We start from the raw sequence: 24,809 nt of genomic DNA, 5'->3' as shown, positions 1-24,809 counted from the left end.
TGTAATGACCAGAGTTTCTTTTGAGAAAGAGTGATTCCATCATCATGGAGAATCAGAGTAAAGCGTTCTACCTCAGAAGTGAATGGAGACAGACAGATGCAGAGTGTCAAGTATTACTTGGAGCAAAAGTATATCTGCATAATTAAAGAGATCTGCATAACTGTTTCTCCTGTGCAAGATGAATCCTGAAAAACATATCTTTGAGATTTATTTATTTTTAATCTCAAATATAAAATCACTGTTAATGAAGTAGTTCTGTGAAGCAGACTACCAGAGTAGAAAGGGAGAAGTAATATGAAACTTTCAAATCATCAGGGATCGCTTTTAGAAAAATGGAAGATGAACTTATGCATACTGTTGAATCAGTTTCTTTTTAGCATTGAGAGCATCCTTCCTCCCTTTTTTGTATGAGAATTCATGAAAAGGCTAGCTAATATGAATAGCCCAAAGGCATGTTTAAACTAATGCATCCTAAATGAAATCTTAACCTTCAACCTTCATTTTCAAAAAGCATATTCTCTAATTAGATATTGCTCTTTTCATAAAAGGGAAAAGTGTAATGCTGATTAGGTTGTATATCAGTGACGGAAATTTTGCCACTACAAGGTCAACATCAGTTGACTCAGGAACCAGAAGGCATAATTCAGCATTTGAAATCATAGCTATTTCTAGTAGGGTTAATTAAAAACTACTGCACAATTTCCTGAAAACTCTTAACAGATGCAACCACAATGAAAGCCGAAGGAGATTTTGTTTGTCATGTTCTGTTATACTGTATTTGTCTAGCCCACACAGCATGTAGGTTAATAGAGACTTAAGTTTAAGCCTGCAACCACCAAATTTAATGGTGGATTTTTCTAGGTTGATTCAATTTGATTCAGTATTTTTTTTTTTTTTTCCCAAAGAGTTTTTTTTTTGTTTGTTTGTTTTTACTAGTCTACAACTAAGGAATAAAAAGCATAATGAAACTAATGATTGCATTTAAACATTAGCACATTAAATTATTGTATTTAAACACTAAAAAAAATGCTGGTTTAATCAGAAACTCTGAGTGTGACCAGGTTATTGACATTGTGTTCTCATTCCTCCCACTCCATAGACACCGCAACTCGTTAGCTGGAATGCTGGTTAAAATAAAGAAAAAGAAATCAAAACTGAAAATAAATAAATAAATACAATAATAATAATAATAAAACAATCAAACAAAAATCTTACATTACCTTTGATCAAAAACCAATTTATTATTAGATACCAATTGATTATTTTGTTATAAAACAAATTGCAGTGCAATTACATTCATTTCAACTGTATAAACAGGAAAGTCAGCAGGATGTACTTTCATAAATTTTAATTTGTTTAATTTCATAGAATTATAGACTGATTAAATTCAGAAAGAAAAAAAAAAACACAGAGATCATCTTGTCTGATTGTTGACCCATCAAAGTTATCCCCACTAAACCATACCTCCATATCTTTAATTTTCTCTAAAATATCCAGGGACAGTGATTTCACCAGCTCCTGGGGTAGGCATTCCTAACACTTGTTACCTGGGAGAAAAGGCCAACCCTCAACTCAACTCACTACAACATTCTTTCAGACAGCAGTAGAGGTTTGGGGTGTTTTGTTGTTGTTGTTGTTTGTTGTTTTTTGTTTTTGTTTTGTTTTGGTTTTTTTTTGCATTGTGTATAAGGTCTCCCCCGAGCCTCTGCTCCTCCACAATAAACAATAAGCAATAAACAATCCCACTCCTCAAAGTACATACTTAGTGAGCTCTCAACTGTTATCCCCAAATCCTTTTCCTCGAAACAGCTTATCAGACACCTTGCACAAAAGCTGCAGCACTACATGGAATTTCTGTGACCTGGCCCTTGGTCTTTTTAAAATCAGTACATTTCACCTCACCTCATTGATCCAGACTGTTCAGATCCTTCTGCAGGGCTTTCATATCCCCAGATTATTAAGATAATACCATTGCAGATACTAATCAAACCTGATTTTCTATTATGTGGCTAGTTGAAGGGATTTTCTTTTTCTGTTAAAAACAGTGGACAAATAATATCCATGCATTTTCCACTATATAAACTGTAATTGTTGTTTTCATATGAGGTTTCCTTCACTGTATAAGAGGGAGAAATCACTTATTCGTATGAACTACTGATTGTGTTACTGGTTGGTCTAATGAGATTAGTGGTTTTTTTTGTAATTATTATGGTAATACACTGCCTACGCTTCATACAATTCTCTTCTATTAATTACTACGTGATTGCTCTAGTATAATTTATTTCTTCTAAGTCCCAAGTTTATTATGCTAAGCCATATAGTTATTGACTTTACTACATAGTTTACTACATTATGATTTTTACTGTGATTGGAATTTCATCTCCTCTGTGTCCACAAAACTCCCCTTATATTCTTGTGATTTCTTTCACTTGAAATGCATGCTTAATAAGTCATTATATCTGCTCATTTCCTGAGATTCACCAATTCCTTGGTGAATGCCACTTGGTGAACATATAGAATATATAGAATATATAGAATATATAGAGTCTTTCCAGAATACCACACTGTGGAGTCATGGGGTTGTATCTGTTCCACTTAGTCATATTCTCTACTTCCAAAAATGATGACTCACAGGGAAACCTAAAAGACATTAATTGTAACTTATTATCCAACATAATATATTCATGCTGATCAAAGTTTAAGTCCAGATTTTGGACCTTGGATCTAGGGCAATGTAAGGACTTCCCAATTTTCTTCCACTCAGGGGATACATATAGTGTACTACAAAGATTTAGGCCAGCTGCCGTAAGATGGTTGCTTAAAGACAGTGTGTTGGATGTAGTTGAGAATGTCATCATTAAGACTCTTAAAGTAGCATATGAAGAAAAAAAAAAAAAAAAAAAGTTTTAGGTTTAGGTTTTTAGGTAGTAAGGCAGCTGCACAAACAAACAAACAAACAAAAAAAAAACCAACAACTAAGAACAATAACAATGTCTGAAGATTTCTCAAGGAAATTCAGAATTCATTGTACAACACCCACCTCTATTCTGTCGAAGCTATTGTGCTTTTAATCTCTTAAATATGCATATCTGTTATCTCAGGAGAAAAAAACAATCTTAATGATCAGCAAAAGAAATTTGGAATTGACTGGTTTGGCTTACATATTACGTATGTACTTATAAATTATTTGCTGCTTGTACGTATCATATCATATATGTACATATACATATCATATGCAAAGCTTCTTTGTGTGAAGAAATACTGAAAAGAAAGCATTCATGTTGCTGCATGGAAGATAATGATTAGATTAAGTCACTTCATTAAAAACAAACAAACAAACAAACAAACAAATCTAAGGAGATTCTACAATATTACAATTCCATAGAATCTGCTGTCAGCGCTAGGTCCAGTCTATCAATGACCTTGATGAGAGTGTCCATCATCACCGAGTTTGCTGATGATATGAAGCTGAGAGAAATGACTTGACACACCTGAAGGCTGTACTGTCATTCAGCAAAACCTGGACAGGCTGGAGAGTTGTGCAGAGAGGAACCAGATGAGGTTGCGCCTAGGAAGGAATAACCACAGTACAACAAGCACCAGTACAGGTTGGGGGATGACCTAAAGAGACAGATCTGGACAGATCTGTCCAAGCCACCAATCTTGGTGGCCAAGAAGGCCAATTGCAACCTGAATTGCCTGAAAAAGTGTGCCCAGCAGGTCAAGGGTGGTGATCCACTCTACTCTGCCCTGGTGAGGCCTCAGGTGGAGTATTGTGCCCAGTTCTGGTCTCCCCAGCACAAAAAAAAAGACAGGGATCTTTTGGAAGGAGTCTAGTGGAGGCCCATGAAGATGATAAATGGCCTGGAGCACCTCTCTTATGAGGAAAGGCTGAGCAACCTGCATCAATCTGCCAAGAGAAAAGAAGACTCAGAGGGGATCTGGGCAGTGTCTATAAATATCCAGGGTGAGGGAGGCATACTTGGTGTGGCCTTAGAACTATATATTCTGATGGAAATCTCAGATTTTGGATCAGGATCTCAAGTCTGCAGTGCGATCTCACTCTTACTTAGTCTATGCTGTGGACATTGACAAGTAAAGCAGTCCACTAATAAAATATTCATCTTAACCTGAAACCTCTTGAACTTCTAGTTACAAATGATTCTACGAGAGGAAAATCATAACATTTATAGAACATTTAATTTTTACTAACATAAGGGTTTTTTTTTAGTGGAAATTTTTGTTTCACTTTTTCAAAGAAATATTGTTATGGCTTTCTTTCTCCTCCTCCACCCCCCTCCCCTCTCCTCCTGCCCCCATAAGTATTTCACAAAAAAATAAATTGTTTTGGGCTTCTCGAAGACTAATAAAAGAGAGAACCACTTCTTCCATGATCTTACTTGAAGATGCTATCTGTTTACACTTTTTCTAACTGGCCAAGTACTATAAATCTTAATCTAGGAATGAGGATTATAAGATTTTAATACAGAGTTTCATAATTCCAAAAATGGGATTTGATAAGAGTGTATTGGCACATCATATCTCTTTCCCAATTTGCTTTTATTAAACTGACATAATTGCAGTAGTTTTCTTACATTTTAACAGCTAAGAACAGCTGATTGATTCATTCAGTACCTGTTAGTACTGTCTGGAAAAACTCTGAAAAGGTATTAATTTAAAATTCCTTGTGGCTGAGTTTTCTGTTTTATGCCTTGTTTGGAAATATCTGGAACAGATAACTGAAGAAGATACTTTCTCACAGAATTAATTGTATTGCTTATGGACAAAATAATAGCAAAGTAGTATAAGGTACATGGTGTCTATATAGCTAAGGGTTCTCCAAAACAAGTACAGGTTTTTGTTTTGTTTTGTTTTGTTTTGTTTTGCTTTCCTAGGCAACGCATTTCTCTAAAACAGAATAATCCAAAGGTCACTAAATGAAATTACTGCCTGCCTATGCATAGACATAATGTTTAATCTCATGACAGTTTTTACTGTCATCTGTTATCTGTGTTGAAGAATACTGAATGTTTTTCTTCTCCTCTAGCTTTTATTTGTTTGTTTGTTTGTTTGTTTTAATTAGGTTTCTAATTTCTTCTATCTTTTACTTTATTCTCACTGTTATACCTAAATTTCTTATTTTGAAGCTGTTGTTATAAGACTGACTGCTGGTTATTAGTTTTGTCTGATTTTTTTCTACCAAAATTTTAACATGTGTTGTCACTTTCAACTTAGACCATCAGGTAGATCTTTCTCTGCATTTCCTGTGGCAAGAGTACAATTTTCAATCTTAAACTGGAATTATTTCTTTGTCCTGCAGTGCAATTTATTTGTTTTCATACTGAGACTGTACAGCTAGAGACTTCTGGCAGTTACCTCCTTGTGCTAATCAATTTATACACAATCAAACCAATTTAAACATGTTTATTTCAGAATGATATAGAAGTTCCAGTATTAATAGTATTTTTTCCTCCTTTGTCTTTCAATAACAGAAATATGTTATCCAATAGCAGTTTTTATCTATGTCCTGATCTTTAGATATACTGAAAACCACATTTCCTATGGGATTGATTTTTTTTTTCAAAATTAACTGTAAAAATTCACACACTGCCATTGGAAGAAGAATCACTGGTGTTTCTCATATGTTCCTTAGACATGTTAAACCTCTTCTTTTCCTCTGACCCTTGAAAAACTGGTAATATATAGTACATGCTATTCCATTAGAATTGTAATCCATTATTAAAATTATACTCTTTGAAGTGCTCAATTGACAAATTTTGTTATAGGCTGTGTATTTTGCCCCAGAGACTGAAGAATGTGAATCTTATTCTTCTCAGCTGTGAAATATGTCACTTCTAGTGTAACACATGCTGCATATAACCTCAGATTAAGTGCAGAATATTTGTTGGAAGACTAATGAAGCACATAAACCACAAGTTAATATAATATTATTATATCTCCCAAATAATGGTTCTAAATTTGTTGTATATATATAAATATATACATACATGAAAAAAAAAAAATCTATGCTATTATTGTATTTCTTTATATGTCACGCATACAACTTTTACTTCCTCATTCTATTAATCAGTCACTAAATTGTGTACGTATCTAAGAATATAACCAGTTAGTCTGTTTGGTTTTTTTCCACTGTAAGACTGATTAATTCTGTCTTTCCATTTATGAAGCCTTTTTTGCCTTGTAAGCTGAAAATAAGTGAATATGAAAATGTTAGTAAGAAATCTTTGGAAACTGACAACTAAAATAAATCCAGTTTTAAATGAAATGATTCCTTTTCTCCTGTCCTTGGGACTCAGGCCAAAAAGGAAAGAAAGCCATGAGACCTTTTTTTGTAGTTTAGCTGCCAAACAAAGAATTCATGTCAAGAGGTGATGCTTTCTAAGCCTGCATAAGTTTTGAATTTGGACACATTATGGACTGAAGTAATGACTGTCAATGGTACCCTTAATAAGATGATGTATAAAAGCCTAAACTTTAGTGTAAATTTTCTTATCTTCATCAGTAGAAAGCAGGAAAACTTTTGTCTGTCTCAAATTGAGTTCTTAAAGATTAGGAGTTTCTTAGCAGCAGCAAAACAAAGTCATGATTGAAGAACTAAATTCATAAATTTATATCACTTTGCTGTACATGAGGAGCAACTTCAAGGAATCAGATGCATCCTCAACAAATTTGCCTAAGTCACCAGCCTACGTGGTCGTCTCGCTCCAATTTACAGGAGGGAGGCAAGGTTCTTTTGATATATTATGCCCGGCATGAGATTAAGAAGCAAACGTTCAAATGTTGTTCCGACCAGTTTATTAGAAATAATAGTCAGCTGGGAAGATGGTGAAGGGAGAGCAGTGGCTAACGAAAATTAAGGTGTTGGGGACGGGAAAGTGGGTGATAGGAAAGGTAGGAAAAGGGCAAGAATTGTGTAAAGCAGGGGTAGTCACCACCTGGATGCAGCAGCATCCTGTTGCACGTCGTTTCATTGGTCAGAGGAAAAATAGGCACAGGGGAGAGCAGCAGCAGAGTGGCAGGCCACAAGCAGCAGACCAGTGCAGCACAGAGCAGGCAGTGGAAGAAACAGAAAGGTCTCATGGAGCAGAGTCTTTAGCAGCAAGCCCAGGAGAGTCTGCTGGGAACAGTAGGGCAACAATAGAGGAATCTGAAGCCAGATACCTATCTTGAAGATCTTCAGCATGCAGGCATCTTCTTCAGCATGCAGGTGTCCAGTAGTGAGGCATCTTATATCAGAAAACCTACTTGTTCATGTAGTGAGGCATCTGATGTCAGAAAACCTACTTTTCATGTAGTGAGGCATATGATGTCAGAAAACGTACTTGTTCATGTAGTGAGGCATCTGATGTCAGAAAACCTAACTTCATGGTTTGTCCATGCCTTTTTTATCCTACTCCTTTCCTGCCTATGTGACATTCCTGGGGACTAGGGTGAGAGTCATGTGAGTACCCCTCGGATGACCGTCTTCCTTGAGAGCCCACACAAAAGACCACTTCAGGTTAGGATACACATAGGTTCCAAGCACAAGTGCAGGCTGGACAGATAATAGATTGAGAGTAGCCCTGAGGAGAAGGGTGTGAAGGTGTTGGATGATGAGAAACTCAGCATGAGCTGGCAATGTGCACTTGCAGCCCAGAATGACCACATGGGCTGCATCAAAAGAAGTGTGAACAGAGAGGTAACTCTCACCCTCTACTCCACTCTCCTGAGACCTCAGCCTGGAGGACTGTGTTCACCTCTGTGGCCCTCTGCAGCATGATGTATTTAGTTCAGAGTAGGGCCTTGAAGATAGGAGAACCTCTCCTATGAAGACAAACTGTGAGAGTTGGATTTGTTCAGCCTGGAGAATAGGCACATCTTAATACCAGACCTCCAGTACAAGAAAGCTGGAAAGAGACTCTTTGTCAAGGAGTATAGTGATAGGACAACTATTGGTCATGAACTAAAAGAGAGTAGATTTAGATTAGATATTTGGAATAAATTTTTGCTGTGAAGGTCATGAGGCACTGGAAAATGTTGTCCAGAGAGGTTGATGCTCCATCTCAGAAAATTTTAAAGGGAAGTTTGAATAAGGCTTTTAGCAACCTGATCTAGTGAAGTGTGTCCCTGCCCAATCCATGATATGAGTGTTGAAAATAGGTCACTTCCAAGCCAAGACATTCTCTGATTCTATGATCAAATGTTTTTCACCATTCTCACACAGAGGAATGTAAACAGTTACCCTGTTCACTGTACAAACAGTTCATGTTTAGTCCTTTGTTTGAATTTCTGTGTAGATACACTAGTTTATGAAACTGAAAATGGTGTTCTAACATGCTGTATATACTTCAATTCATACTAAATTTCATATTTGAGGTGAATTTATTTCATTGTTGAATCTATGTATACCTGATTTTTCACTTTTTAAAAGAAAAAAAGATGTTTAACACTTATTAAATTGGTGGAAGAAAAGTCAGTATTTTTCTGTTTAAATTAGATGTGTTATCCTGAAATTATTTAACTTAATCCATTGCTAAGGCCATAGTGCCACAGTACCATGTAGTACCATATCACCAACCTTCACCTTTGTCATAGTGAGTTATATAATAGGAGGCATTATTTTTGGAACAGTCTTCATATCTAGCACTAATTAAAATGTTTGTATAATATGCCTTGTAATTCCAGACTACTGTCCATGTTTCAATTTCTCATCATGATGTGATATTTTTCTTAAGAAATAGTGGTAGCTGCAGTAATAAAGTACCACTTATATCATGTTTTGATTACAAGAATAATCTGTTTATGGTAGAAGCACAAAATAATTGCCAAATCATCTGTTTGGCTGAGAACTCTCCTTTTGATAAAAATCTATCTACTGGCAGCCTTCCATTTATTTAGCTTTGAATAATATTTTTATGATATACTATTTGCAACTGCTTTGAATACCAATTCTAAACCATCTTTATTTGTCTTGATTTTTCTGCAGGGGAAAAATTGTCTTCTTAATCTTGAATCTTTAAGGGGAAAAAAAAAAAAAAAAGTTTGGTAATTATCTTTTGTCTCAGTATCTTTTCTGAAATAAGTTTTTAGGTTTAAACTAAATCAGAGACTCTTAAATTCATAGAATGGTTTGTGTTCTAGTTCTAATTCCTCTGCCATGGGTAGGGATACATTCCAGGAGATCAGGTTCCCAAAGTCACCTTCAACCAGCCTTGAACATTTCTGACTAGACTTCTGTGAGGCCTTTAATCTGGTTCCTCCACTTTGTTATCTCTGAATTAGAGAGATAAATACATGAAGGGTAAGCTATCAGAAGAGTGGATACAGAATTAATTGGATGGTCACAGCCAGTGTTGTGGTTGACATGGCTTGAGAAATAGGTAAACATGAACAGCAGGAAGTTCAAGAAGACCAAGTGCAAAGTGTCACATTTGGGTCAGGAAAATCTTAGACAAACGTGAAGACTGGGAGAAGAACTCATTGAAAGCAGTCCTATGGAAAAAGCCTTAGGGTACCAGTGGACAATACTGTGACATGAGCTGACTGTGTGTTTGAAGGCAGAAAGGCCAAAGGAGTGGTTGCCTAGAGTCATTATGGATGTGACTCTGGAAATCATGTAGCATAGAATGGCTTTGGCTGGAAGGCACAATAAAGACATCTAGTTTCAGTAGAGGTGGCATAGTCACAACTTCCATATCCATAACACTGGGGTCTCAGGAGAGCAGAGTAAAAGGGAACAATCGCCTGACTTGACCTACCTGATACCCCTCTTTTTAATGAAGTTCTGGATACTTTCAACTTTCCAGGCTGCAAGCATACATTTCTGACTCATATCAAACTTCTGTCCACCAGAACCCCCAGGTCCTTTTCAGCAGGGTTGCTCTCAAGGAAATAATCTCCTAGTCTGTACACCTAGCAGGGATTGCTCAGACCCAAGTGCAGCACCTCACACTTGGCTCTGTGGATGCTCATTAGGATCTCATAGGCAAGAATTTTCATGTTTATCCTCATCCATTTGATTCCCTTCCATCTGTCAAATCAACTGTAACTTAGCTTAGTGTCATCAACAGGCTTTCGAAAGATGCACTCAATCCTACTATCTGCATCACTGGTAAAGATGTTAAAGCGAACCTATTACAGTGTGACCTAGTGGACGCCACTTATCTCCAGCATCTATATAGAAAAAAAGCCATTGACTACAACCATCTGCCTGCAAACATCCAACCTATTCCTTATCTTATGAACTGCCTAACCTTCAAATCCATATACCACCAGTTTTGAGATAAGGTGTGAGTATGAGAGTATATCAAAGGCCTTGCAGAAGTCCAGATAAATAACATCAGTTGCCTTCACTCTGTCTACCACTGTTCTATATTGGTTAGGCACAAACTGCTCTTGGTAAAGCCATGATCACTGTCTTGAATTATTTGCATGACTTTTGTATGCCTTAACATATCTCCTGGGAGATGCTGTTCCACTATCTTCCCAGAAACAGAGGTGAAGTTCACCAGTCGGTCTTCTCTTCTTCCCTTCTTAAAAACAGGATTGATCATTTCCTTATTTCATTTATTATGGGCTTTTTATCTAATAACTATTATTTTGAATATGAGAAAGAGCAGTTTGTCAACAACATCGACCAGATCCTTCAGGATTTACAGTGCACATCATTAAGCCTCATAGACTTGCACACACTGAGTTTTATCAGGTGTTTTATCAGGTATTTATGTGGTTTTCTCTTACTGTGGGAGAGATTTTGTTTCCCTATAAACTGCCTAGAGTTTCAGGGATGTGAGTGTTGTGGCAATCCTAGCAGTCAGTGAAGACTGAGGCAAAGAACTTGAGTACCACAGCCTTCTGCATGTTTGTTGTTGCCTGTTCTCCCTTTTTAATTATCAGAGGGAGTGCACTTTCTTTCTCCTTTCTTTCTCTTCTGACAATATATCTGTAGAATTCCTTGTTCTATTTCACATCCCTTGCCAAGTATGGTTCTGTCTGTGCTTTCTCTTTCATGAGTCCTCTACACTCTTTCTTATTTTTATTTTATTTTATTTTAAAAAAGGAAGGATGTAGTAGGGGCTTCCAACAGGAAGATCTGTGAAAAATGTTCACAATAATCTATGTCTTGTGACAGCAATTCTTTGCTGGAATTGTGTATGCACATTATATATATTATAGTGACTAAAGTTTGACAAAGAATTGTAAAACCAACCAATTCCAAAATCTGGAATAGAATTTTAAAATTTTAGTCAGTTTCAAATGCCAGATAAATAATTGAACACATTTATTCATGTCAGACTCTCACACCTCTTCTCAATGATGATGTTTAAATCGCTCCAGATCAACTCTGGGGCAAGCCAGATGACTGATAGAATCTGACTAAATAACTCATCTGTTCTTATGATTTAAGACTCTAAATCTGGGACCCTAGAAATGAGAAGACAGTTGCATCATCTATTTTTCTAACACAATCTGTTCACATTTTGATTTATTGTTAATTGTTCTGTACATTTTCATAGCATTTTTCATAACAGCACTCAGAAGTAACATTTTTATTGTCTTGCATTCCCTTCAGAATGAGAGCTCCAATTTCTCTCTAAATAAGGGAAATGAGTCTGTATTTCATTCTTGCTAATAACATGTTGAGCTGCTTATATCTATGCACTTTCATTCAATGCAAATTAGTATTTTTCAGAGTTATGTAATGACCCAGGTACTTTGAAAACTATGTTTTCAAAAAAAAATATGCAAAACATTACCAGTAAAATTATGAAAATATTTTCAGTTATTCAAGCTTTTAGGTAAAGAGAAGCAAAGTCTTAATTTCATGAGTTTAAACCTAAATTATGTTTTTCAGTTTCTTGTGATTACAATGATTTTTTTTTTTTTTAATTTATTTTTTTTTTCTAGAATCTGTTTCTCGACAAAACCCTTGTAACTCCAGGTTAGTGTGGGCTGCAATAATTCATTTTTTATTTTACTCGTGATCAAATTTCTTCAACAAATTGTCAGATCATTTTTGAATAAACAGGATTAGTAGACAACAGAATTTGACTACAGATTGCTCTTATGCTACAGGAACTGACAGGTCTTTGAGGCCCTAACAATTTTGAAAGACAGACAAGCAGTACTACAGAGTAATTCTGTATGGGTGAACTGTTTTCCAAATTCTAAAAAGGGAAAATTCTGTATGTAGAAATAAATATTCTAATTTTCTTCATTTGCATGACTTCCTCTTTAACATCTCCAGAGAAGGAGACTCCACAACCTCTGTGGGCAGCCTGTGCCTGGGTTCCATCACCCTTACCATGAAGAATTTCTTACACACATTTATGCAGAATGTCCTGTGCTTCAGTTTATGGACATTTATACTTGTCCTCTCACCAGGCACCACTGAAGTCTGGCTTCATTCCTTTGCTTTCTGCACCTTAGATATTTATATAGACATAGACCAGATCCCCCCTGAGTCTTCTTTTCTCTTGGCAGATTGATGCAGGTTGCTCAGCCTTTCCTCATAAGAGAGGTGCTCCAGGCCATTTATCATCTTCATGGGCCTCCACTAGACTCCTTCCAAAAGATCCCTGTCTTTTTTTTTGTGCTGGGAAGACCAGAACTGGGCACAATACTCCACCTGAGGCCTTACCAGGGCAGAGTAGAGTGGATCACTGCTGTTTATCTTGCCCCACTGCTGCTGCTCTGAACAGCTTTTCATGTTTTCCCACAGATCACTTCCCTTGACCTGCTGGGCACACTTTTTCAGGCAATTCAGGTTGCAATTGGCCTTCTTGGCCACCAGAGCACACTGCTGGCTCGTGGCCAATCTGTCCTCCACCAGGACACCCAGATCTGTCTCTTCAGGTCATCCCCCAACCTGTACTGGTGCATGTGGTTGTTCCTCCCTAGGCGCAACCTCATCTGGTTCCTCTCTGCTCAACTCTCCAGCCTGTCCAGGTTTTGCTGAATGACAGTACAGCCTTCAGGTGTGTCAAGTCATCTCTCTCAGCTTCATATCGTCAGCAAACTTGCTGATGGTGGACACTATCAAGATCACTGATGAAGATCCATGGATGGATGCAGGCTGTTTAGGAAGGATGGACTAAGTGAAAAGGAAAGTCATTTTCTTTTTTTCATTTTTAAACTCATCTTAATAGTACTTAAGAAATAGCAGAGTAATGTTAAGCTAGTAATTTAGGGCTTTTGTTCTTTTATTGTTTTTTTTTTTTTTTTCCTTTTAATACCTTTAGTACTAACTAGAAATAACCATTGCTTCTTAACTGTTAAGGTTACTAGATATGAAGCTACAGATTACTAGTTGAATACAAACATAACATTTGGTCATTTGTCCCCTGCTGTCATTGACTGAAACATTTGTATTGACTCACAGGTCAAGTATTTATTCAAATAGTGATAAATCAATCACCACCTTCATCCACAGAAGTTCAGGAGATCTGAAATGACTTCTGTTCGTTGACTGCATAGTAGGCTTATATTTCTCATAATGAGACAGAAAACATAATTAAAGAATTGTATATTTGAACATCTTGATAAAAAGTCTGTTAGTCATTTGAAACAAAAAACAAGGTGTGAATAAAATAAACTGTCTATGGATTAAAATTAATCACATTTAAAAGTCACAGACAAAACTTCCTATTTTAGAAATCTCAAAGTGAACTCTGCATCTCTTTTTGTTCATATTTGTCACCTCTTTTTCTGTCTATAATAGTTATGAGAACAGTCTGCATTCTGGACATACAGTGTGGTGGCTGTACATCTTCTGTTTTTTCAGCTTTTCATTTTCCTTAGACAGTTATTATATCAAATTCTCTGGGAATAATTACATGATCTCTAGAATCTCATTCTCACTTTTCAAAGCTTGCTGTGGTTGTTTGAAATCGATCCCTTAAAGAAGTTTTTCACATCTAACTATGGATAATAACAGTCTTCACTGGGAGCAGTATATAAATTTAGAAGTTTACTAAATAATTTAGAGCTGTTACTTGGTGTTCCATTAGAGTTTGCATTAAAAATCTGTGGAGTCTGTTTCTCTCTTGATTACAGCTCTTGACATAGAGAGCCAACCGTTTTCTATCTATATCTATCTATCTATCTATCTATCTATCTATCTATCTATCTATCTATCTATCTATCTATCTATCTGTCTGTCTGTCTATCTATCTATCTATCTATCTATCTATCTATCTATCTATCTATCTATCTATCNATCTATCTATCTATCTATCTATCTATCTATCTGTCTGTCTGTCTATCTATCTATCTATCTATCTATCTATCTATCTATCTATCTATCTATCTATCCATCTATCTACCTATCTATCTATCTGTCTGTCTATCTATCTTTTCTATTTGTCCAGAACAAATGCAGTCAGGATAGTCCTATTAGCTGACAGTTCCTATCAGCTAAGGTTCTCCTTAGCATATGGAAGTTCTGACTTTGGATTGCTCTTATGCTAAAGGAGCTGTCTGGTCTTTGAGACACTAACAATTGTGAAAATATAGACAAGCATTACTGTAGTGTGAATTTATTTAGGTAAAGTGTCTTTTGAATTCTCAAAAGTCAAAATTCTGTATGTAGAAAAAAAAAAAGTCTCATTTTTGTCATTTGCATGAGTTTTATATCACAGAATCACAGAATGCCAGAGTCTGTTAAGAGCCTTGATAGATCATCCCATCCAATTCCCCTGCCAGAGCAGGAACACCCAGAGTAGGTCACACAGGAAGGCATCTAAGATGGTTTTGAGCATATACTAATTAAAAAAACCAAACCAAAACAAACAAACAAACAAAAAAAAAACAAACCAGAATCACAGAATCACAGAATTATCAAAGTTGGAAAAGACCTAGAAGATCATCTAGTCCAACCATTACCAACACTTCCCAGTGAAATCATATTCATCAACACAACATCCAAACGTTACTTGAACACTCCCATGGTCGGTGACTCCACCACCTCCCTGGGCAATGCATTCCAATGCCTGACTACCCTTTCCGAGAAGAAATATTTCCTAATGTTCAGCCTGAATCTCCCCTGGTGCAGCTTAAAACCATTCCCTCTAGTTCTATCACCAATTACACAGAAGAAGAGGCCAACCCCCAGCTCACTACAACCTCCCTTCAGGAAGTTATAGAGAGCAATAAGGTCTCTCCTGAGCCTCCTCTTCTCCAGGCAGAACAATCCCAGCTCCCTCAGCCGCTCCTCATAAGGCCTGTGCTCCAGACCCCTCACCAGCTTCGTAGCCCTCCTCTGAACACGTTCCAGGGTCTCAATGTCTTTCTTGCAGTGAGGGGCTCAAAACTGAACACAGTACTTGAGGTGCGGCCTCACCAATGCCGAGTACAGGGGGACAATTACCTCCCTGTTCCTGCTAGTAACACTGATGCATCAAAAATGATGCAAGCCAGGATGCCGTTGGCCTTCTTGGCCACCCAGGCACACTGTCGGCTCATGTTCAGCCGAGCATCAATCAGTACCTCCAGGTTTCCTCCACACAATCCTCCAGCCACTCCGCACCAAACCTATAGCACTGCCTGGGGTTGTTGTGGCCAAAGTGCAGGACCCAGCATTTGGTCTTGTTGAACTTCATCCTGTTGGCTTTGGCCCAGCTCTCCAGCCTATCCAGATCCCTTTGCAGGGCCTTGCTACCCTCAGGCAGATCGACACTCCCTGCCAATTTGGTGTCATCCGCAAACTTACTGAGGGTGCACAATACTTATACTAATTTTAAAAAATTTAAAAAATAAAAAATCCTGTTATCCTAATGATAAGGTGGTGTTCTTTAACACTTAAGAATTTCTATTCTATCTCCTTCTTTATTCACTGTTATGACTTCTATGGGCATGGACTGCTTCCACAGTCTATCTCACAGACTTTAAAAGAATACTCATTAGTACACATAATTGTCATTATCTCAATCAGATTGGACAGTGAATATTTTTTCTGTGTTTTATTCTGTTATTTGAGTGTAATTTGGATATATTAATCTGATTTTCCCCATTTTGAAACATAAAGCAAAATTCTTAATACCAGATTGGCTTTTTCATATTTGTCATCAAGAAATAGAGATATCACCTTTTATTTATTTTTATTTTTATTTTTATTTTTATTTTTATTTTTATTTTTTATTTTTATTTTTATTTTTATTTTTATTTTTATTTTTATTTTTATTTTTTTCTCACAGGGCAAAGTTTTTTTGGTAAAACATGACTACCAATATAAACATAAATATAAATATATTCATTCATATTTATAGCAAGACAAAAACGGGTTATTTGGATATTAGAAGAAAAAAAAATACAGCTGACTACAGACTACATCTGATGGATTTTATTATAACTACTTATGTATTACTAGACTACATTATTGTACTACATTAACAGTACTATTAAGCCTAAGCAAAATGTGAGCAATCTAAATAAAAAAAAAAGGGAGAAGCCACTTGCAATGTAGTCAAGGCAGAATATTACTTATGATTAATTTCTATGCCTTTTGTTTTTTCCATTAAGATGTCAAAATGTCTTCTCAGTGCAGTACCCCTGTAACACCCAGTAAGGACCTGGAGTACTCTGTTTATTGACTCTGTGTGAATTGTGAGAAATGTTTTTCACACAAACAAAAAAGCTAGCATGTTCCAGATAGTTGTTGATCTCTAAATCTGGCAGTCTTTTGGTGTCCATGAAAAACATCATATAGACTATCACAGAGATGATCGTAGGCTCCTTTCCATCAAGTTATAAAAGCACACTATGGAAAAATATACATGCTAAGAAGCATCTCACCACACATCTAACTGTAATTATTATAAAATACAGAAAATCATCAAATCATAGAAGTGTGTGGGAAATACGTTAAAGGTCTTCTAGTTTCATCTCCTTTGCTGTGGGCAGGGTTGGCACACAGTAGGTTAGGCAGTCCAGAGACCCATCCAATCTGGCCTTGGTCACTTCCAGGAAATGGTTTTGAACTAAGACAGGGGAGGCTTAGGCATGGCCTTTTATTATGCTGTAGCTGTATCAGTGGAAAAGGAAAAAGCTACTGATGCCATCTATCAGGACTTCAGTAAGGCCTCTGACTTAATACCTCACAACAACTTTCTCTCCTAATTGTAAAGATATAGATTTGATGGGTGAACTGTTCTATGGATGAAGAACGGGCTGTCAAGTCCAGAGAGTGGTGATCAGTAGCTCAATGTATTGATGGATATCAGTGATGAGTAGTGTCCTTTAGCGGTTTGTACTGAGGCTGATACTTTTTAATATCATCAGTGCTGTCACGTGCACCCTCAGCAAGTTTGCTGATTACATCAAGTTGTGGAGTGCAGTCAACACACCAGAGAGACAGGATGACATTCAGGGGGACCTAAGTATGCTCAAGCAGTGGGCCCAGGTGAACCTCATGAGGTTTAGTGAATCCAAAAGCAAGATTTTGTATGTGTGTTGAGGCAAATCCTATTACCAACACAAGCTGGGAGATGAAATGACAGTGTGTAGCACTGCCAAAAAAGACATGGGGATACTGGTGAATGGAAAGCTGGACATGAGCCAGCAATGTGCCCTTACAGCCCAGAAAGCCAACTGTAATCTAGGCTGCATCAACATATCTTCTCCATGACTGCACAAAGAAAACCACAGGGTAGCATGTGGTATATATTCACTACATTGTCTCTCTTGAACAGAGAAAAACTTATTTGTATGGGTCTTTGACTTGCTGGAACTCCCAGAACAGTTTATCCATGGCTGAGATGCAGCTGGGAGAAAGAGAGATTTTTTTCCCATATTGTTGAAGTAACCTAAACAGGTAATACCCTGATGTTTTTTCATCATCTTGCCTGCTTATTACTGCCAATGTATTGTCATACAATGTCCACGTCAGTCTCCTTCTGCATTGTCCACAAAATGCACCCAGATCCTTGAGAAAAAGTAGTCTCAACAAAAGTTTCATCAATGATCGAGGCAGGAATAATCTATAGTCATACCCAGCATGTTTTTCATGTGCAATGTTGAGATTTTATCTCCTCTTACAATACCTAAGAGTTTTCATTGGGCAGAGCTCATTCAATTGGAAGATTCCCAAGTATTAACTATTGCTAAATACGTAACCTAGTTTTAGAATATCCCAAATCCATTGCACTCAGTGTAGTATTAAACAGACCACTGTATCATTCAGTTTTCCGAGAGGCTGATGCTTAATAGGGCATGTGATATATCCACTCAATGAGCCATGTTCTTTGGCTCAGGTGTCTTGGTTATTCTAGAAATAGGTCCTATTGTCTGACAATACTTTCTGGGGTGTCATGTTTTCAACGCCTAGGATAATATTTTGGATGATGGCATGTGGCATAGGATATGTTTGCTGCTATTTGGTTGTTGCTTTGTCAATGTTTCCTTCCTTAAAAAGGGATTTCAGTTACTTGCCTTCACTGCCCACTAGATCCAAGCTAATGGCCCCATTATCCCAGCATCAGAGCATCCATGTGACAAAGTGCTCACCTGGATGGTGGGTGAAGTTTTTTTGTTGGTTTGGTTTTTTTTTTTTTGTATCTCAGTGCTAATTCACAGTTAGGCTTCAGGTAAAACATAAAAAACACATTTTTTATTTTATGAATTCTGACTCTTTCAGAGAATGTCTTGTATTAAAGAAAACTGAATTTAATATTTAGGCCCAGTGAGTGCCACTTGTGATCAGCTGCCAAATGGCTTTAACTTCATTTGCAAAGATGCTTTGTTCCCAGCCAACCAGCCATTATTTTTTTTTTAATTTTTTTTTTTTTAAAACCAACCATTAGCATATCCATCCAAACCACAAGCAGAGAATTTCTTCAGAAGAATACTGTGAGAAAAAGAAGTGTCAGATACTTTGCTAGAGTCCAGGTAGCAATATCCACAGTTTTTCCTTTGTCTACTAAGCAGGTCACATGGTAATTTAAAGGAATCACACTAGCTGGGCATTTGTGTGTGATAGGTTCTAGTTCTGAGTTTTACAAACCACTGAATATAGTTAATTTCTTACTAGATACATTTTATCATAATAATCAGATTATAGAATAACAACAATAATATAGTGTTTAAGTTTTTTGGTTTGTTTGTTTTTTATTTTATTTTATTTTTTTTTCCAAAGATGCATGCAAAATGATTCCAAGATTCCAAAAATGCAAAATGTATTTATTCATAAATACATTTCCAACTTAATGTCACACTCTGGTGAGAAGGCCATTTTACACTTTTTGTCAGCTTATCTCTTTGAAATGATTCCAGTGTATCCATGCAGCTGCAGCCAGCACTACATACTTGCTTCATGAAAATCAACCATTACTGAAAATTATACATTCTATTACAAATTAAAAAGCATCTGTACTCTGAATGCTATTTTTTATTTTATTTTTTTTTAAGGAAAGGAAATATCTTTCATTTTAGCTTATCTAGTTGTCTTCATTCACTTGAGTCCTATCAAATATGAACAAAATATACAAATAGCATGTCAGAATGTGATAATCCTAAATCCAGGTGATAAAATGAATATATTTTTTTTCTTAAGAGACTAAAATCACATAAGACAAGAACAACACTTGTTTTTTAAGCAGTAACGAACTATTTGTTAGCTCCAGACCTCCTCTTTAGTTTCCTACTGTAGATTTTCTAAACGAGTTTAAAAGGGTTTTCTTTATCAGTTTGTGTTAGTCTGATTTTGGAAGACTGACTTTGTAAATGTAACTGACAATCTCATAACTTCCTTATAGTATGGCTGATATATTTTTTATATTTGTGCATTTGAAAATACAGCTGTAATTATAACAAACATTTTTAATTGGAAGATTAAAAAGAAATACAACACATCTTTATTAAAATAAAAAATGTTTTAGCATAGATTTTATGTAAGCAACATCCAAGTCTCCATAAATATTACCATTCTTACAAAAATACTTAAGTTATCATCTCTCTGTCCATTATTTAGAGCTCACTTGATGATGAATATGGAGAATACCATAAATAGTAAAGGTCTTCTAATGTTTATTTTAACTTACTCATATTGTTTTATCTTTCATTTAGACGTAATGTACAGTTATACGTATGTATTTTTTAATGATTACACAGGCAGATAAGTGGGTTAATTAATACCATGATCACACTGTAATCTTAAACTTTTTGACTAAGCTAAATTCAGTTTAGATTTCAGTTCCAGGCACACATTCCAGCTATCCTAGAAACTCAATGCTTAGGTCGCACTTTCCCTAATAAATACATTACTGTCCAGTGTATGCTACTGTTTTCATATAAACTCCACAAAGCTTACTGACTACGAGTCAGTGCTTCTTTGTCTCCCAGATGTGTTTGTCCTACTGATGAATCTTCATGGTGGTGTCATATTTTCATGTAGCTCTTTCTTAGATTACACAAGCCAGGCAATGTCATCATGTAAGATAGCTGTTAACTTTTCTGATCTTATTAGTGTTTTCAGTTTTCTTTTATTCTCCTAATGCAAATTTAACATCTATTTGATATTTTTCAATGTAATTAACCAATTCAGACAAATGAAGCTATAAATTTTAGAAAGATATGATTGTCTTTTATAAAGAATTTTCTGATAAATGCTCTCTTTCTCCTTTGCTTAGACATACTGTTTAAAAAATAAAACACAAAAGTAATCAATGGGAATATTCTATCAGAAGAATTTGCTGCACAAACTGAAAAGGAAAATTTGATTTACTCAGAGATCTAGTTCTTTTTCCATAAATAAATAAATAAATAAATAAATAAATAAAGCAAAACAGGTTCTATATTATTTTTGCTTCCAACAGTTCATGAGAGTTTGAGACTGGTCTACCCTTTTTTGCTAAGAGAACTGACAGAACTTTTTATTCCAGATCTCTTACTTAAACTAAGTACATTTTCAAGTTTGCTCTGAGATTTAAAATACTAAATTTAGAAACATAACCTGTTGTATTTTTGGGTCAGTCATGGCATAAAAATAATATAAAGTAATACAAACAAACAAAAAACCCACAAGCACACAAGAGATATGTAACTAAGACTCAGATAAAGTGAACATTTTATTAAATTTAATAAAGTCAATAATTACATTGTGGAATTCAAGTTTTAATTGCTCACTGATAGACTATTCTATTAGAAATATTATTTTGTGAGGTTTTTTTCCTTATTTGCTTTTCAGCAGCACAAAAAAGAATACATATGGTATACCAAAAATATCTCAACATAGGAGGTAGTTAAAAGTCTGACTCAGGTTTTAACATTAGCTAGAAGATAGCAATCTTTTAAGTAGGCAATGACCTAGATATTATAATTCATGAACACTGGCAGCTCTCCAAACTTGAAAGTTATTTATATCTGATATCTTAAATATTAAAACAGCAGGTACACATATTTATATATGTATTTATGTATGTATGCATATGCATATATGTATGTATATAGGTAATCTATCTCCTTATTTCTTAGTCACTGATTATAAAAGTTTCCGTTTCCCATGTTACAAATAGGTCAGATTACAAATGAAAATATTTTAGTTGAACATTAGACAAAATGAACCTCTTGAAAAATGTTTATACTTGATTAGAAAAAGCAAAGAACAATTAACATCCAACAAAAAACAACCAGTGTCCCCTCTGAAAACAAACAAACAAACAAACAAATCACACACACACACACACAAACACACACAAAAAAAAAGGAAAAAAGGAAAAGAAAAAGGAAGGAAAGGAAGGAGGGAAAGAAGGAGGGAAGGAATGAGGGAAGGAAGGAGGGAAGGAAGGAGGGAAGGAAAGAGGGAAGGAAGGAGGGAGGGAAGGTGCTTTAGACGGGGCTTCATGAGGATACAGTAGAAGGGAACAATCACTCTCCCTTGCCCTGCTGGCCATCCCTCTTTTGATGCAGGCCATAACTTTATATATAAATGTACATGTATATACACATATATACATATATGTATGTACATGTATGTATGTATGTATGTATGTATGTATGTATAGTTTTTTTCCTGGTGAATTGAGAAAAAAAAAATATTCTGAGGAATTACTGCTGTCTTTAAAATTTCAAATTACAAATTTCAAAATTTCAATAACAGAGTACGTAAAATATTAAAATTGTTCCTGGTGAAGAAAGTTTTCTTCCGAAATTAGTTAAGTAATTTAATGAATGAGAAGAACATTTCTGTGGAGCTCTGACCCATAATTGATAAGATATAGAAGTGTAAAGAAATAAACAATAGTTTGGAATTAAAAATTATTTCCACACTTATCTACCTATGATTTTCTAGCTAATCTAAGTAAAAACGAAGTATGGTTCTGCTTTAGAAAAGATCTAAGGTCTGTATCAGAATAAATCAAGATTAAAATATGTACAGGAGAAGGAAGGGAAAGATGGAAGAATCCTGACTTGCTAAACAGAACATTTTTCAATCATGGTAGTTTGATACTTTTCCTTAAGATAAAAATATTATTATTATTATTATTATTATTATTATTATTATTATTATTATTATTATTATTATTATTATTATTATTATTATTATTATTATATANTATTATTATTATTATTATTATTATTATTATTATTATTATTATTATTATTATTATTATTATTATTATTATTATTATTATATACTGTTATAATATAATAATAGCAATAATAATTTTTAAAACCCACAAAATCTAAATGTGCCTCTTAATATTTAAGTGAGTTTTTTATGATTTACTTGTACCTCTATGAGGAGGAATTATCATGTCTTCCTGTGCTCTCTGGTATGAAACCAAGAATGTAGCTGAGCCATGTATCTGCAAGGTGTCACTAGTCTGCTACTGACGGTTAATTTTACTTAGTTGATTGACTGATTGCTTGATCAACTATTACTGAGTGAGTGAGTGAGTTTGCTGTTGCCTTTTAACTTTTCAGGAGTACTCCTATAACCTTGTCAGTTATCCCACAAAAATAACTTTTTAGTAACAGCTCCCCCTGGTTCTGAACATACAAAGATTAAAGCAAGCAAGCAAGCAAGCGAACAAAGAAACAAGCACAAATAAATAAATAGGCACAATCTAAAGTTCAAAGTAACAAAAATAAGTTTAACAATCCCATAGCCTGAGTTTGGAACAAAACTAGAAGAATTCAATAAATGAAGTACTAAAAGATCAGTGAAGTTTGTAGGATTTTATTTCACTAATTTTGCCAAAATGTTCAGCCACGTTCTCAGCCACATGCGAAAGGAGTTTTTTTAAAGACTATTGAATGCATTTCTAAAGCAGTTAATTAAATGCAGAAAAATCCCCAAGACTCAGTAAAATACTCTTGAGAGTTGATATTAGGTGGTGATAAATTTCATTGAGTCGAATCAACAGTTTGAATAGACGTGACGAGATTAAGATTTTCAAGATGGCAAGATTAGCGCAGGTCATCAAAAACATGAAATTCTAATTTCTCAGATTTTATTTTTTTTTTTTTTTTTGAGCTTTGATGATTTTTCTTACATTATTACATCTTAAGTTACACTGAGACAGAATAAATAAAGGCAAAGGTTTGTTGTTGTTGTTGTTGTTGTTGTTGATCTCCTGCAGAGTTGTTAATGGGAATGAGGATAGTCTTCATCTGTTTCATTTAAATGTAAACATGGAGAAGTTTTCAGTGTAAGTCTGAACCTCCTGCAGGCTACTTCTGAGGGCACTGTTTCACAGAAGATTAAATTACAACCATTTGTTGCAAACTGCAGTATAAAATCTGGATTTGAAGATGTTGTCAAGTATTAACTGCTGCTTCAGAATAAAATTAAAAGAACAGAAATAATTGTAATGCTGATCACATCTTTTGTAGTTCTGTTTGTTTTCTTGTCTAATTATTATTATATTATTTTCTGTATAGATGTTTTATGCAGTAATTTACTAATACCTGCAGTCACTTACTAGACATATTATCCTCCATATTCCAGAACCCACAAAAAATATGCCAAAGAAGTGTTCCAGTTCTCAGACTTTTATCTTCTGAAAGTAAACATTAAAGAACAGTTAAATAAACTCTTGATATGTAGCAAACAATAAAATCCCAGGATGATACAATCTATTGACAAACTAGTTTTGATGTTGTAAAGATGCAATTAGATATGGGTGTCCTATGTTTGATCGAGTCTGATGACAACATCATCAACAACAGCATCAAAAGAAGACTAAATTTTACTTTGTGTATATATATATATATATATATTATTTTTTTTTCTCTGTTCACTTGCCCTTGCCTTACAAAACTTGCCTTTCCTCAGCCCTCATTAAGATATTCTTGTTTCTTCATTAGTGTGTCATTAAGGATGAGATAGTAAGCTTATTATAGCAATAGAATGTTTTGTGAGATAAATAGACCAGGAATTTTAAGGTGGCTAACTAAATTTCTATTTATTTATTTATTTGTTTATTTATTTATTTATTTATTTATTAAATCTCATGAAATTGTTCTTCAGAGTAAATAAATTTAACCTCCATAAATATTGTTAAAGGTATATTTTACATTTTCTCTTTCCTTTTTTACCAATAGGCATAGTATCTGCAAAATATTTACTGTACAGTGAGCATAACAGAAGCAATAGTGTCCAAAACAATATCAGAATTCCCAGAATCTTTACATGGAGATCATTAATTGTTTAATTATAGGAATAAAACTACAGGCAGGTGACTGCTTCAATAAACATACTGAAATATGTTTAGATTTAAATGTGTGTATTTTTCAAACAGGATCACAGATTTTCTTATGTTGTCTTTGCTGGTGAAAAAAGTATATTTAATTTTGTGTGTGTCAAGTTTTAT

At 35.1% G+C, this 24,809-nt stretch overlaps 1 protein-coding gene across 42 annotated transcripts in view; it reads left to right on the top strand.

Annotated features, from left to right (window-relative positions):
• PTPRD (protein tyrosine phosphatase receptor type D) overlaps window positions 1–24,809 on the top strand; it is a 1,051,440-nt gene that overhangs the window by 518,432 nt on the left and 508,199 nt on the right. The gene's annotated exons all lie outside the window — the stretch shown is intronic.

The sequence above is a fragment of the Coturnix japonica genome, chromosome Z (assembly GCF_001577835.2).
Source record: "Coturnix japonica isolate 7356 chromosome Z, Coturnix japonica 2.1, whole genome shotgun sequence".
NCBI lineage: Eukaryota > Metazoa > Chordata > Aves > Galliformes > Phasianidae > Coturnix > Coturnix japonica.
Note: the sequence above shows the minus strand (reverse complement) of the source record. Positions and strands in the feature narration are given on the sequence as shown.